The sequence below is a fragment of the Heterodontus francisci genome, chromosome 26 (genome assembly GCF_036365525.1).
Source record: "Heterodontus francisci isolate sHetFra1 chromosome 26, sHetFra1.hap1, whole genome shotgun sequence".
Classification (NCBI taxonomy): Eukaryota; Metazoa; Chordata; class Chondrichthyes; order Heterodontiformes; family Heterodontidae; genus Heterodontus; species Heterodontus francisci.
This window is the reverse complement of record NC_090396.1, coordinates 24,621,984-24,631,400: the sequence shown is the minus strand read 5'-3', so window position 1 is coordinate 24,631,400 and position 9,417 is coordinate 24,621,984.

Below are 9,417 nucleotides of genomic sequence, written 5' to 3'. Positions count from 1 at the left end.
TTTAAGGGGAAGTTAGATAAGCATATAAGCGAGAATGGCATAAAAGGATATGTTGATGGGATTAGATGATGAAGGGTGGCAGCAGACTCGTGTGGAGCATAATTCACAGACATAGATCTGTTAGCTGAATGGCCTGTTTCTGTGCCATAAATACTTTGTAAATGGTGACAAAATACAAGGATAGAACAGGCCCACAAAAAAATGACCTTACAGCAACAGAAAATAAGTTTTCAGTTCATGCCATACCTCCAAGTGCACAGCTGCCAATTTCTGGGCTTATTTCTCCTCACCCTGTTCATCTCATTATCTATTGGCTCTTCATATATTGTGCCATTCCCATTTTTCCATAAAATAGCATGTAACACTTTAACTCTCTTATTTCTCCTGTCTCACACTGAGGAAGGAACTAGTTCCGAAAATCTGCAACTTATTGAATGCAGGCAGGGTCTCAAGTCTATTTTCCCAGACAATCAAAAGCTCAGACCTCTAAAATTGTCATGATTGCAGCACTATGCGACCGAGTCAATCTTTGGCATACTTATGTGCTTCAAACCAGGAAGAAGGCTGCTGTTAAAGGCACTATATAAATGCAAATTGTTGTTATTGCTTGACTAGACTTTGTAGCAGCTCTCTCAGCCCAAAAGCACTTAGACGAGTAAACTAACCTGGTGCTGCAAGGGTTAAAAGGTGCCATCTTAATAAATGCCCTTCTTTTGGTGCAGCGACAAGTTGTTAAGAGACTAAAGATGCGCTGCATCAATTTGTTGCAGCAAGTAGGGTCGGTGAGAACAGAAAATCTATTATTTTTTTAAAGCATGTTTACTGTTGGCCGATTGTTTATTGCTTCGCTAGTTATTGCTACGAAATGTGGGGTCTTCATTGTAAAGCAGGAAAACAAAATTCCTAATTTCAAATACATTCCTCCCGTTCAGCACGTTCATTCATATTTTTGGCCAATATCCTGGTAACAGATTGTTTTGATATTATTGCAACTGAACGTACTGTGAAGACTTTTATGAGGCGATTTTGGTACCTTGGGTGGTCCCAGACCTCCAGATTGTGTTTTAATCATTGCTATGAAAAGATGTCCAAAGAAAATCAATTACTCCCAAGGTGATAGCAGAAATGGAAATACCAAAGTCATTACAGGAAGTTCCCACCATTCCCTGTTTCCACCTTGGCATTTGGGCATCTCTGCTCTGCCAGGAATCTAGTGTGTGTGTGCGTTGGGGTTTCAATGTTAATCATAGTTAAGTTCAGCCTTAATTAAGATATTTTTCGAGTAACTGGATCCGTATTTTTCAAATATTTTATAAATTGAGATTTTTCTTTGAAAGGTAAATCACAAAATACACTTTGATACAGCACCATATCAACTTAACATTAAAATTTGGAGTGCTGATTCTAAAATGTAAGATTAGGAAGAGACCATATGAACGAAAACAATCTTTTAAAAAGAACTGCGGAATGATAAAAGTTATATTTTTTAACACAGATTGCTCACCCCAGGTTTCCACAGTAAAGGTTCTATTTTCTGAACATCAGTACTTATTTATGACAACTAAAGTGCCAGGCAGAAAATGCCACTCTTGGTGTCGAAGGTTGATTTGATTTCCTAATGCACTCTTAAGTGCAAATGGACTAAAAACAATGTCAGTTATTAGTTATAACCCACCAACATAAAGTGGTCTGACATTCTTCCATATTCGGAAGCCCATTTTGCCTTGCTGAAGCTTTTTGTTACCACCAAAACACTTAAGCCAATATTATTGTTTTGTAGATTCACCGGCAAGGCCAGCATTTATTGCCATTACATCAGCTGTGGATCAGTTTGTAGCACTCTTATCTATGAGTCATATGGTTCTGGGTTCAAGGTGCACTCTAGGACTTGAACACAAGAATCCAAATCAGGGCTGACACTCCAGTGCAGTACTGATGATATGCTGCACTGTCAGAGATGCTGTCTTTTGGGTGAGACCTTAAACTAAGGCCCCGTCAGCCTGCTGTGATAGATGTAAAAGATCTTGTGGCACTATTTCAAAGAAGAGCAGGGGAGTTATCTCTGGTGTCCTGGCCAATATTTTTCCTCGATTAACATCACAGAAGAAGATTATCTGATCATTGACACATTGATGTTTGTCGGAGGTTGCTGTGTGCAGAATTGGTTCCTGTGTTTCCTGCATTACAGCAGTGACTACAGTTCAAAAATTACTTCATTAGCTGTAAAGTGGTTGAGACATCCAGTAGTTGTGAAAAGCGATATATAAATGCAAGTCTTTCTTTTCTTTCTTTACTTACCTAATTGCCATTGAGAAGGTGGTGGTAAGCTGCCTCCTTGAACCGCCGCAGTCCATGAGGTGTAGGTTCACCCACAGTGCTGTTAGGAAGGGAGTTCCAGGATTTTGACCCAGCAACAGTGAAGGAGCGGTGAATATAGTTCCAAGTCAGGATGGTGTGTGACTTGGAGTTGGTGGTGTTCACATTTGCTGCCCTTGTTCTTCTAGGTGGTAGAGGTCATCCACGTCCAGGTCTTGCTGCAAGCGACAAATCCTTACTGACTGATTAGAAAGCAATGTTAATAAATTTGAGCAGTATTGCTTGCTTATTTATTTCCACTAATAAATCCATTTCTCTTAAGTTGCAATCTACATGATTGTGAATAGATATTGCAGCACAATTCTCATTTGCAATGTTGTTGCAAAAAATGAAGATCATTTCTTTCCAATTGGAAAATGCAGGGAACATTGTGTATGAAATCATGCATCAAGATTCCTCACTAAAGGAGCAAGGCTCATTGTTTTGGATAACATCAAGGCACAGAACATACAGGAGAAACATTAGATAAGTTATTAATAAAAACAGAAAATGCGGGAAATAACCAGTGGTTCAAGCAGCATCTCAGAATCACAGAATTGTTACAGCACAGAAGGAGGCCATTCAGTCCATTGTGTCTGCATCGCCTTCTCCCCGTAACCTTGAACATATTTCTTTTTCACATAACAGTCCAATTCCCTTTTGAATGCCTCGATTGAACCTGCCTCCATTACACTCTCAGGCAGTGCATTCCAGAACCTAACCACTCGCTGCATGAAAAGGTTTTTCCTCATGTCACTTTTGCTTCTTTTGCCAATCACTTTAAATCTGTGCCCTCTCGTTCTTGATCCTTTCATGAGTGGGAACAGTTTTTCCCTATCTGCTCTGTCTGGACCCCTCATGATTTTGAATACCTCTATTAAATCTCTTCTCAGCCTTCTCTTCACCAAGGAAAACAGTCCCAACTTCTCCAATCTGTCTTCATACCTGAAGTTCCTCGTCCCTGGAACCATTTTTGGGAATCTTTTCTGTACTCTTTCCAATGCCTTCACATCTTTCCTAAAGTGCAGCGCCCAGAACTGGACGCAATACTCCAGCTGAGGCCGAACTAGTGTCTTATACAAGTTTAACATAACCTCCTTGCTTTTGTACTCTACACCCCTATGAATAAGGTCCAGGATGCTGTATGTTTTATTAACCACTCTCTCAACCAGCCCTGCCATTTTCAATAACTTATGCACATATATCTCCAGATTCCTCTCATCTTGAACCCACTTTAGAGTTGTAGCCTTTAAGTTATATTATCGCTTCATGTTCTTCCTACCAAAATGAATGACTTCACATTTCTCTGCATTGAACTTCATCTGCCACTTGTCTGCCCATTCCACCAATTTCTCTATGTCCTTTTGAAATTCTGCACTATCCTCCTCTCAGTTCACAATTGTTCCAAATTTCATTTCATCTGCAAATTTTGAAATTCTGCCCTGCATACCAAGGTCTGTGTCATTAATATTTATCAGGAACAGCAAAGGGTCTAACACTGGTGATCTCCACTACAAACATTCCTCCAGTCCAAAAATATCCATTAACCACTACTCTGTTTCCTGTCACTCATCCAATTTCATACCCATGTTGCTACTGTCCCTTTTATTTCATGAGCTATAACTTTGCTCACAAGTCTGTTGTGTGGCACTGTATCAAATGCCTTTTAGAAGTCCATGTTTACCACATTAATAGCATTGCCCTCATCAACCTTCTCTGTTACCTCTTCAAAAAACTCCAGCAAGATCGTTAAATATAATTTTCCCTGAATGAATCCATGCTGGTTTTCCTTAATTAACCTGTATTTGTCCATGTGACTATTAATTTGGTCCCGAATAATTGTTTCTAGAAGTTTCCCCATCACCGAAGTTAAGCTGACTGGCCTGTAGTTGCTGGGCTTATCTTTACATCCTTTTTTGAACAAGGGTGTAACATTTGCGATTCTCCAGTCCTCTGGCATCACCCCTGAGTCTAAGGATGACTGGAAAATTATGACCAGTGCCCCCGCATTTTCCACTCTCACTTCCTTCAGTATCCTTGGATGCATCTCATCCAGCCCTGGTGCTTTATCAACTCTAAGTATAGACAGCCTATTTAATATCTCCTCCTTATCAATTTTAAATCCTTCTAGTGTATTAATTACCTCCTCTGTGACTGTGGCTAGGGTAGCATCTTCTTCCTTGGTAAAGACAGATGCAAAATATTCATTTAATACCTCAGCTATTCCCCTTTTGGTCCCTAATCAACCTTATTCCACCCTTTACCACTCTTTTACAATTTATATGCTTATAGAAGACTTTAGGATTCCCTTTATGTTAGCTGCCAGTCTCTTTTCATACTCTCTTTTTGCTTCTCTTATTTGCCTTTTCACTTCCACTCTGAACCTTTGATATTCAGCTTGGTTTTCCATTGTATTATCTACCTGACATCTGTCATAAGCGCACCTTTTCAGAACCGTTAATGATGAAAGGTCACAGACCTGAAACAGTAACTCTGTTTCTCTTTCCACAGGTGCTCCCTGAACTGCTGAGTATTTCCAGCATTTTCTGTTTTTATTCCCAATTTCCAGCATTCACCGTATTTTGCTGTTACAGATAAATCAGCAAATTGTGTTCAGGTAGAATCAAGCTTGGATTTTAAAAGCCTGTGGATTGCAGAAGGAAGGGAAGATTGAAGAAGGTAAAGAGTTCCTTCAGTTTTGAGGCTGTGGGAAAGAATGTGTTAGGGACTGGGGGACAGTGCCATGAATTTTGCTTTTAATACAGTGAAGATGAAGGATGAAGAGTACATTGAGTGATGCATTTAGAGCTTGGGATATTGTTATGAAAGTGCTTCCATTTTTAAATATTTTTTTGAGAATTTGTGTTTAAAACTGAAAAGATTCCATGGATGTGTTTTTTTACAAGGGTCACTGAGAGGTGACCTTTAGTGGAAGTCACATGCCTTAAGCTTAATAAACAGAAACCTTGGTGACTTGAGAAAGATGTTTACAAGAGAAGTGACATGGCAAGATTTATGGTGGTCACGAGGTCGCTTTTGGGATATTATTTTGACTTTCTGGTTGGGTTGTGGACTGTTTTGAGTTAGTTGGAGGTCAGCCTGCCAGAGAGAACCACCCAGCTCATCTCTTTCTTCACTTCTCTAAAAAGCCCTGAGAGTTCAGTGTCTGTGAAAGCTACAACCCCTGATGCTGCATTTCTCCTGAGAAGCTGGAAAAACCTGCCAGATTAATCCTCCACACCACCTGAAAAGAACTGCTCCAGAAAAGATCCCAGTGACCCAATTACATGTTTTCAGATGCCAGACTGTATGCCATTTTTGGAACACAGCAGATCTCATCCATTTTCTTCAAGAATTAACAAGTATTTGGCCAAAGTATTTATTTTTATCTTTTTTTTTGTAGAAGAGCTCTGAAGAGAAAATTTCTTTATTATTTTTAAAGTGTGTGTGTGAGTTTGTGTATGGGGTATTTTAAAAGGGAATTTTCATATTTCAATCTATGTGTTAATGCTTTGCTTCATTACTGGATACGTCTTGTTTTTATAATAACTGATAATTTTGTTGTTATTAAAGAAATCTGGTTGGTGTATTTTATTCTGGGATAAAGAGTAGAGTTTATGATTGACCATATCGATAGCTGGGTAAACGTTTAAAATATATGCTGTGACCTGTGGAGAAGTGACACTAGAAAAGACAGTGCACTCCTCCTGCCTTGGTCATAACAATACATGCATTGGATAAACAAAACAGTGTAAGTGGAGGAATATTGCAGTAACTAAGAACCATGCTCAATGTAGGGGAAGAAACATCATTAGGTAATTCTCACTCTCGTTGTAAACGAGAATGCAGAATTGGTATGGAAGAGGAAAATGTGGTTGCTGGAAGCTCTTAAACATTCTTCAGTATAAACAAGGCAAAACATTTGATATTGCCCAATGCAATACAATATAGATCAGCAATAGCAGAAAAAATAAGTTCTTTTGAAGTATAGTCACTGTTATAATGCAGGAAATGTGGCTGCAAATTTCTACACATCAAGGTCCAACAAGCGGCAATAAAATAACGGCCAGATAATCCATTTTAGTGATGTTGATTGAAGGATAAATATTGGCCGGGACTTCAAGAAAAATGATCGGCTTCTCTTTGAACAGTGCCACAGGAACCTTTACGTTCACCTGAGATGGCAAATAAGGCAAATTTAGCATCTCATCTGAAAGGTGGCACCTCCAACATTGCAGCACTCCAATAGGGTCTTTTCTGACGATGAGACTTGGCATGAAGGTGGGTTTCTTTGTCATTTGGTATCTGCCCCATCTACAAAGGCAATCCCGTGTCTTGGCAAAAGTTGCAGGATCTTTTCTTTAATTAAACCAAGGCCTGTAAGCTGATGATAGTGCTCAGTGGTTTGGATGGCAAGATAAGCTCTGCAATATTATGCACGATCTTCTTTGTCCGCTCCTTGATGAAGTTTGGATCGTTTGACTGGCAGATGGGATGTCGGTTCACGCCAACAGCTTCCTGCTCGAGACTGTCACAAGTGGCCCCATCACAGCCAAGCTTTGCATTTAACATTCCTAACACCAATGAATGGCCTCTTGGCTGTGGGCAGGTGGTGGCCGGATGTGCCAAGTGCTGCTCTGCTGAGTGCACTCATGTGATGAGGAATCAAGCGATGTCACAAATAGTTAACAACTTTTATTAGCCAGTTGAAAAGATATTTGTTGAGTAATTTTTAAAAAACAAAACCTTTGGCTTAATCATATCTTATGGACAAAGCAAGTGGGAAGTCAGTACTTTTAAGATGCAACTGCAAACTTTAACAGGAAAGATCCTGCTCCGTAATTCTGGAAAATACTCAAGTTCACCCTTTCGGAATTCCGATAACATTGGGCTGGATTTTCGGCTGGAGGCAGGGCTCCCGGCGCCGGACCGAAAAGGCGGAGGGATCCCCACCTCTGCTTTATCGTTCCCCCCGGCCTGGAACGATACTCCGGTCTTTTTGAATCAAGGTTTTAGGAGGCAGGATCTCCATCCCTTTAAAGACTTTGAAGGGATGGGGATCCCGCCTCCAAGAGCTGCCAGCCAATCAGAGGGCCGACGGCTCAGCAGTATCAGCAGTGGCCACTGCTGGCACTACAGCGGCCTCGGACCCAGGCCCAGTGGTAGATCACCAAAACAGAGGTAGGTGAAGCGGGATCACCAGGGCCAGTCCGGAAGGCCCCAGTGAGGGAGGTAGGGGGTGGGTGTGCAGTCCAGGAGCAGGGGTGTCCTGGGGGAGGAGGGGGTAAAGCTGTTCCAAGTGGAGATCGTCTGTGGGCTACAAATTGCCCACAAAGGAGGGAGCCCCCTCCCCGAAGCCCACAGGGAGGGTGCTTCATTTTACAAGGCATCCTCCACACGCAGTAGAGGCCCACCCCATCGCTGGTAAGATCCCAGCAGCAGTGGGATGAGGCCCTTAATTGGCCGTTAGTAGGCCACCTAAGGGCCTCAATTGGCCTCTGGGCAAGAAGTCTGTCGTTACCCCATCCTGCCCTCGGGAAGACCACTGGGCAATGGGGGGGAAGGTGACGGACTCTCACCCGGCCGCCCGCCCTGCCACCCTTCGCAATACTCCATGCCACCCCACCTCAGGGGGTCTCACAAAACCCTGGCAAGTGTCTGCAGGGTGCCAAGATCGCCACATTGGAATTTACCTATTTCATCCACGTCCTGCAAATCCCATTATTCCATCTGTTAGGATTTAATGGGATTAGGTGGTACAAATAACAAATGCAGTTCCAGATACCGATGCCAATCTAGTTTTGGAAGTGAAAAGGGTGACTGATGGTTCAAGGTTTAGAGACTTGACATTATTGCTATATTCTCTCTCCTGTTTCAGTTAAAGCTTTAATCCATTTATAATGTAAGTTTAACACCTGCGTTATAAATAGCTAGATATTAGCTGCTCATCTGCTATTATCAGTACTGCTTTCTAACTCATGAGTCAATAGAAATCTGCCACTTGCCCAAGCATCAGTTCTCTCAACTTTGAATCCAAAGAAGGTGGATTCAAGCCTTAATCCAGGACTTGAACACACAGAATAGACTGACACTTCAATTCAGTGCTGCAGTTGTCTTTTGGATAAAAAAAGCTTGCATTTATACAGCACCATTCATGACCTCAAGATACCCCAAAGCGCCTTGCAGCCAGTGAAGCACTCTTGAAGTGTAGTCAATGCTGTAATGTAGCCATTAGGGCAGTCAATTTGTGCACAGCAATTCCCACAGAGAGCAATGTGAGAAATATCGGAAGATGGTAGTTGGTGGGGTAGTGGGAGCTCCACTGCTGTTCTTCGAAATGATGCCATGGCAACAGAACAACTGCAGGCATCTCCTTCGAAGAGGAGTGACACTATTTTTATTTAAATTGGACGGTCTGTTCAAATTAAGAATGTGTGACTGCAAGTTCCTCAGGTCATGATCAAAGTATTGACACTGTAATATAAGGAAGTAAAGGGTTAATACCGGAGACAGTGACCTCCCTCTGTAAGAGGGATGATGTAACAGTCACATGAGATAGGTTGGAGAAGAAGAAGAAGGAGCAACACAGAGGATTCTAGCTTAGTTAGCTCATGGAGTGTGTATATAGTATAATGTAAATAATTCTGAATTAACCTTCACCTTCACCTGACACTTTCTCCAGAATGGCCTGCAACACTACTAATACAACAACACACAATATGGTGGCAGCAGTAAAGCAATGGCAAAACAGTGGTTTAAAATGACCAAGAGAATTTGAAGATCTCCCTACCTCATTGAGAAGTGTCAGGAAAACAGCAGATCTAGTCGGGGGACTGCAACAAACTCAGGAGCTGCTCCGTAGCCACAGACAACATAGACAGTCAGTGAGACAGCCCTGCAGCCTCTCAGACTGCACCACAGAAGCATGGGGGTCTGCACTGGTACATCCAGGTCCAGCGATCGGGTCCAAGTTTTAGTGCCGGGCAATGGTCCAGGTTCAGGTGAGAGATTTTTATGGGGCCAGTAATGGTTAACGGCACATTGGGTCAAAACCATGGGTAC